We start from the raw sequence: 8,824 nt of genomic DNA, 5'->3' as shown, positions 1-8,824 counted from the left end.
TAGGCACTGAGAGCTCATGGGCCAAGATTTTTTATTTTTTTCAAAGGGAACACAAGGAAAAGTGAAGCACTTTTTAAAAAGTCATTAGGAACGAAAGTTGGAAGTTTCTCTGCATGTGAAGCTGGCTCTCCACTTAATCAGTTTGTCATTTCCGTTCTGTTTCCGTCAGTCCCGCTGAAGTGGCTGTAGGTGTTTTTCTTGTTTTAGGTATTGCTAAAAGCATGTATGTGAGCTGCCCAAAGGGGCGGAGAGGGAAGTTGTTCCTTACTTCACTTCTGGGACTGTCTGTTCAGGGCTTTACGCAGGAGGTGACTTGGAAAGGCTTGTGAATTCCATTTACTGTGCACTCAGACCTGATGATCGCAGTAGGCTGAGCACACAAAACCTGCTCTGCAGGCAAAAGCCCTTATGCAGTAGCTATTTAGAAAAAAAATCCCTTTGTGGAACTGGCAGATAGCCTGCATTTGCAAAGATGGGAATTCGTGTTGGTTATATATACTATGTTTAACACAATGATCAAGGCGACGGGCTCTTAGAAGAAGCCATTACTACTCTGAATAAATGGATGCTACTCAGCATGCATTTTCTGGCTGGACTGAATTCAAGCCTCCCATTCTGAAATGGATAGCTTTTCTGGATCGCATTCACTTGTCTCTCAGACAAATCTGTAGTGTGAATTTGTTCCTTAGATGAATGATACACATTTCATCCGGTTTCTTTCAAGTTGAACTCTGCCTGGCACAAGCATGATGAATGTTTTTTTCTTTCTCCTTCTTTTAGAACACCATGTTTTATTGTGAAAGATGAACTTCATTCCCAAGAGAGATGAACTGCACTCAGAGGTGGATTTACTGGTACATGTTTGTAGTGCTACAGCAGTGCCATAGGCACCTCAACAGACAGACATACGTTGGGGTAGTCTTGAGCCTTATCTGCACGTATCACCTCTTCTGTAAGGTTTTAATTGGAAGTTATATATCCTTAAAGCCTAGAGGAGTCTCCCCTCTGGCGAGCGAATTTTCCTGTTTCGTTTCACTATTAGTGTTTGGGGGTAGTACAGTATATACAGGTTGTACAGTGTTATACAGGTATAACATACAAATATTTCAGCCTTGGAGCACGAAGAGCTTCCTGATGTTAGCTGTTATAAATTACATATGCATTTAAGAGAAGAAAATGCTAGTATTTAAGTAGGCTGCCAGCACGCTGTGAATGCAATCCACTGCATTCATTTAAAGTGTGTGTTTTCATTTGCTATGAAACTGTGCATACCTAATGTGTAATTTTTGGGGCTTTCCTTGATCCAGTGGATAAAGAAGCTCCATGAGTTGAGTACAGCCTAAAGCACAAATTTACTGCTTTGAATTAAACTCCCGATCAGGTCCCAGGATCACATCTGGGATGGCTGAACTAACCAGTACACTTGGAGAAAAACTCAAGTTCACTCCCAGCATCTGACCCTTATCCTGCAGTGCTGCAAGCTCTGAGCATTACCTGTCCCTGTCACCTCCCCACATCCCATCTGTCCTTGTGATGAGACCATAAGTTTGAGGCCAGCCAGACAAGATGTTCCCTGGCCTTTCTGATAAGGGCTGATGTGGCCTGAAGTGAGCACATGGCACTTTTAGACAGTCTTGATTCGGGCTGTCTGCAAGGGCCATCTGGAAAGGAGAAGTTAGGTTGTGGCTCAAGACCTGTTTCTAGGAGTGGCCATCTCAGGTACAATTTAAACAAACCTGCTTAATTTGCTATGGTTCTATTTGTGCTGAAAACTTACCCAGCCTTTCCCAAGGCTTTAGATCCTTACCTGCTTGCTAAGGTATTTTTATTTGTCTGTCTTATTACTGGAATTATTCTTGTTGCTTAACTACAGTGCTGGCAGAAGTTCTTGTCAAACTGAAAACAAGATTTGAACTGAATCCAAAGGCTGTGGAGTCAGTGCAGCTGTATGATGGGGAGGAGCTGGCACATGCTTTCTAAGATTTGAAACTATTAACCATATATTCAAGGAAATGGCATCTGAAATGTCTTTATTTCTGGTGGTAACTGATAATTTTCACCAAGTGCAGCTTCCAATTCTTATTATAACTTCTTCTGTCAAGAGGCTAAGACTAGCCAACCCTACTTTTTTGAGTTAGCAGTGGTAATTAGAGATGCCTGGTCTATTTTACTGTGGTATGTACATACACTGGTAAAGATTGATAGTAGGAAACTTGTCACCCAGAAGCCATTCTGCCAAAATCTCTGTCTGCTGTTTGGCCCCTTGTGCAACGAATGGTGCCAGTCACTACAAGTCACTGGGGCTGACCTAATGACCAGTCACCACTAGTCACCACCTAGTCTCAGGGCAGCAGCATTCTTATATAGAATTGCTCTCTGTGAAAGCCCTTCTAGGAATCAGAAGAACAGCTGGCTCAGTAACTCAGGCAACCAACGTACAGGGGTGACAAAAAACTGTACAAGCAGTGTAAGCCTTCCTTGTGAAGAACAGAACAGTCAGAGCTGCTGGCAGAAAGTGATAAGAGTGTCAGTGGTTGCCTAGGTTAGGGAAGGATGGGGTGTGTTCGGTGAGGGGGATAATGTTTGTTTAGGTTTTTCCTCCTGGGACTACTTTAGTATTTCAAGCACGTTTGGGAACTTTTTCTTCCCCCAGTGGTCTAAGACATGAACTGGACAGTGTGTACAGATCTGAGAGAATAAGACTTAGCAATGCTTCAGAGAATAATAATGACATCTTTGTTTCTGGGTGCCTGTGTAGACTCAGTTTTTGCTTGCTGACTTTTCTTTCAGCTTAAAATACACAAGAAGATGTCTGTTGGGGCTGAAAAAACCTAAAGATAGACAAAACTGTAGAGTAAAATGGAGCTGAAACCAGCCCTGTCTGAGGAGTCCCTATGTGTGTTATATCAGAGGGAACAGCTGGGGTCTGCTACTGACACCATTCTGGAACCCACATCACTTTCCACCTGACTGTATGCTTAGTGTGCATGCCCTGTCCAGCAAAATGGAGAGCTGATGTTTGTCTCCTTTTTCTCACTGTCTGTGGGTCGGTCATTTAGAGCAGCAGGGCCTGAGTCACTTTGTCACAAGCCCATTCAAAAGGCATTTGCTGTATGTAAACTGCTCCAAGATGAGGAGCAGACACAAAGGGACATACTTGTACAAGTTCCTATTTAGAGATCTTGAAATGTAAAAACACATAGCTCTGAAGGAAAAGGCCAAGACTCTGAAAATAACTGGCCAGGGTAATGGAAATTGTTAAAAGAATGACTGGGAGCAGCCACAACCATTGCCAAAATCATTAGATTCATCAAGCTGAAAAATGAGCCTGGTGGTAGCAGTACATCCAGATGGCCAAGGAATCCAAGGAATATTGGTAATCCATCCATTTGCCTGGTTGGCATCTTGTCCACCCACTAGCTCAGGGGCTCCCAGAGGGGCTCCCAGAATCATGGGCACTGAGCTGCTCTCAGTCTCTGAGCAGGACTCGGGCTCCTCAGCAGTCAGACAGTCGAGGAAGCCGCAGGTCCAGGGGAGCCCTGTATGCAAACCTCGGGCTGTGATGCTGACTTGCCTTGGATGGGGCCACTCCAGATCCTGTACTGCAGTGCCTGGGCCTGAGTGCTCTGTGTGCTGCCAGCATGGCTGGGTGCATGCCAGCAATTAGGGACCCCAAGAGGTCTCTGGAGACTGATGTACAGGCTTGTGCAGCTCTCCTTGCAGCACAACTTTTCCCAGCAGAGTGTGATTGCTGTGACAAGGGAAGGGAGTTTTGCTCTACGCTTGTTAAGTACCCTTATCTCTCAAGTAGCCTAACTAACATAATTAGATTAAACTAAGAGGAATTGGGCCTAATCTCGTCTCTATCTTAGATTCTGCAACTCCTTTTCAGACCCAGAGAAAGGACTTTGAGCCCAAAAGCCTGTCTGTTCTTTCCAATTATATTAATTGGCCTAAAAAAAGAATTTTTGGTGTATGTTCTTTTTCTACAAATTCTGTTTCGCTCTTGCTACAATACAATTGTTAGTTCCATCCTGGAATGATTGGCATGTATGTAAATTGGAATAAAAGGATCTGATCTGAACTGTTAACTAAGTTGGAAAAAAAAAAAGCAGCAAAGTGTGCATTAGTGTAAGAAAGCTGTCATTAAAGGGGCAGTGTTCTTTGATACAGTTACAAATCAAATATTATGGTTACCATAATATTAAGTTTTTCCCACAATTCACCTGTCCTCTTAATTAGGAGAAAACTTTCCCCATAAAGCATCTACTTTATTTTTAGACAAAGCTGTGACTATTTAATGTTTAGCTCATTTTAAAAACTATTAGTGAGGTGGAGCCAACAGACAGTGACATTACAACAAAACCCACTCATTTTTCTTTGTAACCTTTTCTATGATACTAATGTTACCTTATGTTTTCTTTTTTGCACTGACCAGCATCCTCATAAACAACTGCAAAGACTTGATGTGGTAACAATGAGCACTAGAATAGTTGAAACTATCCTAGGTGTCCTCTTGCAATACATCAGCACTATGAAGTGAGGTGTGTGTCATCTGTGTTAGCAAAGTAAAGGTGCCAGGGACAGGGACATCTTCTCACTTCTCCCATTTATGTAAATGTTGAAAAGACAAAAAATCTCCTCTCCAGTATGGAACTGAAATGTGCTACAGAATGATTCACATCAAATAAATAAATGCTTTTGAGTTGCAATCATTCCCTATTGAGCTGAAGTGGTATTATGCTGTTTTAATCTCATCAGTTCCAGAAAGCACGCACAAATGAAAAGAAGTGATTTTAACACTGTAGGAGGGGGAATAGCAGCTTGCACAGAGCACCCAGCCAGAGGAAGAGGAATAATTTTACAATGACTGACCTCAATTCTATGCTGGTTTACAAATTCCGTTACAAATAATTTCATTTTCATTTCTCCACTTCATTCCTGAAAAATTAACCCTGCATGGTAACCCCTCACACATTTAACCTGTCCACAGTTTCCACACTTTCTGCCGCATAAGAATTAAAACACTTATAAGTCCTTTGCCAGTTTCATCTGATTGCCACTCCTACCCACCTTCACAGGGAAATTCAACTTCTGCTGCCATCTGCAACAACAATCAACCTTAAAGGGTATCAATGAACATAGGCAACAAAGCTTTTGAGATGGTCCTTTTGGGCACAAATGCACACACAGGAACACTCCCTGCCTAATGCTGAAACACAGCCACCTCTTTGGGAGCAGCATAAGTAATATGACAGCTTGTAGCAACACTAAATAATCATCTACTTAGCCTAGAGCAAAAATTGAAGCAGTGGAAATGTACAGCATTTGAATCAGGGTTTGTTGGGGAAACATTTCTTTTGTGACACAGAAACCTTATTGACTGCAAACATCCAGAACTTTGATAGTGCAGTACCTAAAACGGGTAAATTCAGCAAAAATTCCTTCAATACTCTTGTACCTTGTTGTTAGTACCTATGTACTTTTGGAAAGATTTCTTCTTACAAACACCTTTGTTCTTACAAACTTCTTTGGGAAGATTTGTCATTTGTACAACAGGAAGCTCCAGTCCTGCAAAAATATAATATTCTGGTGAGATTATAGTTGGAGATGGTGCAACAGTCATGACACTAATTTTTCACATACAGCTACATGTTATCCTTGAATGAATCTCTCCCTCTTTGGACTCAGCTCTGTACTGCAAACACTTGGTTTAAGGGCTGAATTTGTTCTTCAGTACTTCCATACTCCCAGAGAGCTGAGGTCTGATGTTCCTGTTCACGTGGAAGAGCATCTAATTTCCCAAGGTGTCTATTGATTTGAACAGGATCATTTGGTATTAGATATACCATGGAGATGTTACAGTTAGTGTTTCTGAGGTTTGCCTATGCTAAAAAACAGGACTGCCAAGGACTTTGCTCATTAAAACAGCACTGAAAAGCAAATCTTGGTGACACCTGAATGCATTTAAGTTCGGTTTTCCAGTACACTTAAATAACAACAAAAAATATGTAGGTGATTTTCCTGTGCTATTGGTAATACCACAAACGTGTATTTCTAGCATTATTTGAAGTTCAGTTTTTCATTGGTTTTGGAATGATGGAAAGTCCTTAATACAGAAAAACAAACAAAAAAATCTCTGTTTTCCCAGTGGTGCTCATTACAGTGGCAGACTTGTCAAATTGCCACTACACTGCAGAAAAGTACACAAATCAAAAGCCTTCATATACTGGAAATTTTAACAATTTGGCAAGCAGAATATACAATTTATATAGTTAAGAACAGAGAGTAGGCACCAAAAGAATGAAAATATCTTGTTGGTTTGAGGGCTTGTTATTACAAGAACATTGACTTGAAATATTAGTCATAGATACTGCCAGATTATCTGAATTCAGTCCTACCACCATAGCTGCCTTCTGCTTGGAAAAAATACATGCTAAGCCATTGTAGTTAACTAAAAATTTTTTGTTGTTAATTTAAAAACTGCACAGAACTAGTTGCAATTGTAAAATTTCAGATCAAACTGTTAAATTCTGTATCAAAAAAAAATAAAATTAGCAATGTTGGAAAGTCTAAACAGATCCATTTTGATAGTAGCCAACTGCTCACTAGTAAATATGCTCCACCTCTCTACTAGGAAGCAGCAGATGAATTCTTGCAATTCTCTTTGTAACTCTGGTCCAAGTCCTTCTGAAGCCAGTGGAATGATTTATATTAAAACAGCTTATTAGATCTTCATTTTACGTGTTTGTCTCACTGAGATGAGTGCTTATTTCATCTTGTTATTTCAGGGCTTCCAAAGTTTGTCAAGAGCTGTTTTTTCTCTTGAAACTGAGATAGTATATTAAAGAGAGCACTATTGGATAGCAACAGACATTTGTTACTGGTCCATGGCAAGATACCAAATCATATCAATGCTAAGAATATAATTTCAGTATATTTTGAGAGAAAAAGTCATACTGACCACACAAAATGTCCTCAGGTGACACCTGTAATAAAGAAGTCACTTTTGATAAGCAATTCTTGCTCTTGCAGGTGTACTCTCACAAGGCTGGGAAAGTCTTTATTTTTGGGGGTTTCCATGGTAATGCTGGCAGTCCTAAATGGAAACAAAAATATTTAAAAGGAGATGTTAAAAAAAAAAGCATGATTCCAGTGTGACTGAAGTTTGTATTTTTCTAAGAGTAGAAAGCAGAAATGTTGTATGTGGGTTTAAAACTTCTATATAAATTAAATCCAAAAACAAATTCAGGCACATTTTTCCAAACTCTTGTGGGTTTGGCATCATAAAAGACTCTTTAGGGGTGGCCTTTTAAGAATCAGCAAAAACCAAAGGGACTCTTTTCATGCTTTTTCTGAACCAGGCAGCCATTTTCTACAACCTGAATTTCCATACAATCAAAATAATCTTTGCAAGGGTGAAAATGCTTGCTCCAAAAGTACATAACACAGGTGTCCAAGAAGATTTCATTGATTTTTAGAAATAGCCTTTAAGCACTTTGAATGCTTGAAGTGAAACTTAGGCTGCCATCTTAAAAAGAACACTCTGCCGCACTGCAGAGATTTTTAGATTTACTTTTTGCTGCTAACAGCGAAACCCTGTGAGTGACAGAACAGAGCTCAGCGAGCACTCCCTGCCCTGCCCTGCCACCCTCCAGCCCCTGGGATGTGCCAGGAAGGCTCCGTGGCCTCTGGAGCTGCGACCAGTTCCGCGCTGTCCCCTCGAGAGAAGAGCCAGAGTGACAGACAACGGTGCTCGTGGGAGGGCAGTCCTGGCACGGCATCAGCGAGCCTGTGAAGGTGCCACAGATCCCCAAAGACCTCAGGAGAGGCAAGGGAAGCCTCCTCCTCTCTGCTCTGGCAGCAGGTTGGGAAGGAGGCCCGGGGCAGGAGCATGTGCTGCGAGCCTTTCCCTTTGCCTGGAAGGTGCACGCTCAGCTGGCCCAGTGCTCGGGCAGTGCAGGGACCTGCTGGCACTGCTAATTATACACCCTGCCTGAAAAAGAGCACTTGAAAGTGCCTCTGTTGTAAGGTCCTAGTTGTCAAAAAAACCCCAGCAATTCCGCATCTGTGAAAACTTCCAAAAATTGCTTTCCTCAGTGCAGAAGCCGGATATATATTTGTTGAATCAGGCTCTTAATTAGGTAGGACACAAAGGGCTTTCTCCCCCTGCGATACTTCCTGCCCAACAGCAGTGTTCCCCCTGCTAACCCTGTGAACATTTCATGGGGGTCATTTTTTTTATTATTATTTATTTCCACAAAGATTTATTTCCACTGTAGCAATCAGCATCTGAGCCCTTTTCTTCTCCCTTCCCCCACCCCCATTTTAATTTCAGGGGTTTTTTTCCAGCCAAATTTCTTCCCACTTACTTGGTCTGGTCTTTTCATTAAAATTAGTTCTTCCAATGACCCCCAATCATTTGCCCTTCCTGTCCATTCTTGGTTATGCCAAAACTGTTAGTTCACAACAGGAAACCAATAGCTTGTGCTATCAGGAGACATTTCCTTCACAGCACAAAACGTCTGAATAATAATTTCAAGCAAGACTTCACCCATTTCCTGTGAATGGAGGGAAGTTTGCCTATCCCAGTCCCTCAGAACTCTTTGTTTCCATCCCTTCATGATGTAATCCTTTCTACATAGGGAGGATGGATCATTTTCCCCTACCAGCACTGAATTCAATGTCCTGTGTAAAGTTTTGATACTGCTCTTCAGCAATAAAACATGTAACGTTTACAAATAATAAAAAGTTATGCTCTAGTTTGTAATTTTGGAGTCTCCTTCAAAAAATAAACTCAACGTTTGGCATCTGGAAAATAGCA

This window comes from Corvus brachyrhynchos, unplaced genomic scaffold (assembly GCF_000691975.1).
Source record: "Corvus brachyrhynchos isolate BGI_N302 unplaced genomic scaffold, ASM69197v1 scaffold97, whole genome shotgun sequence".
Classification (NCBI taxonomy): Eukaryota; Metazoa; Chordata; class Aves; order Passeriformes; family Corvidae; genus Corvus; species Corvus brachyrhynchos.
The sequence above is the reverse complement of the archived record's forward strand: the minus strand, read 5'-3'. Positions refer to the sequence as shown.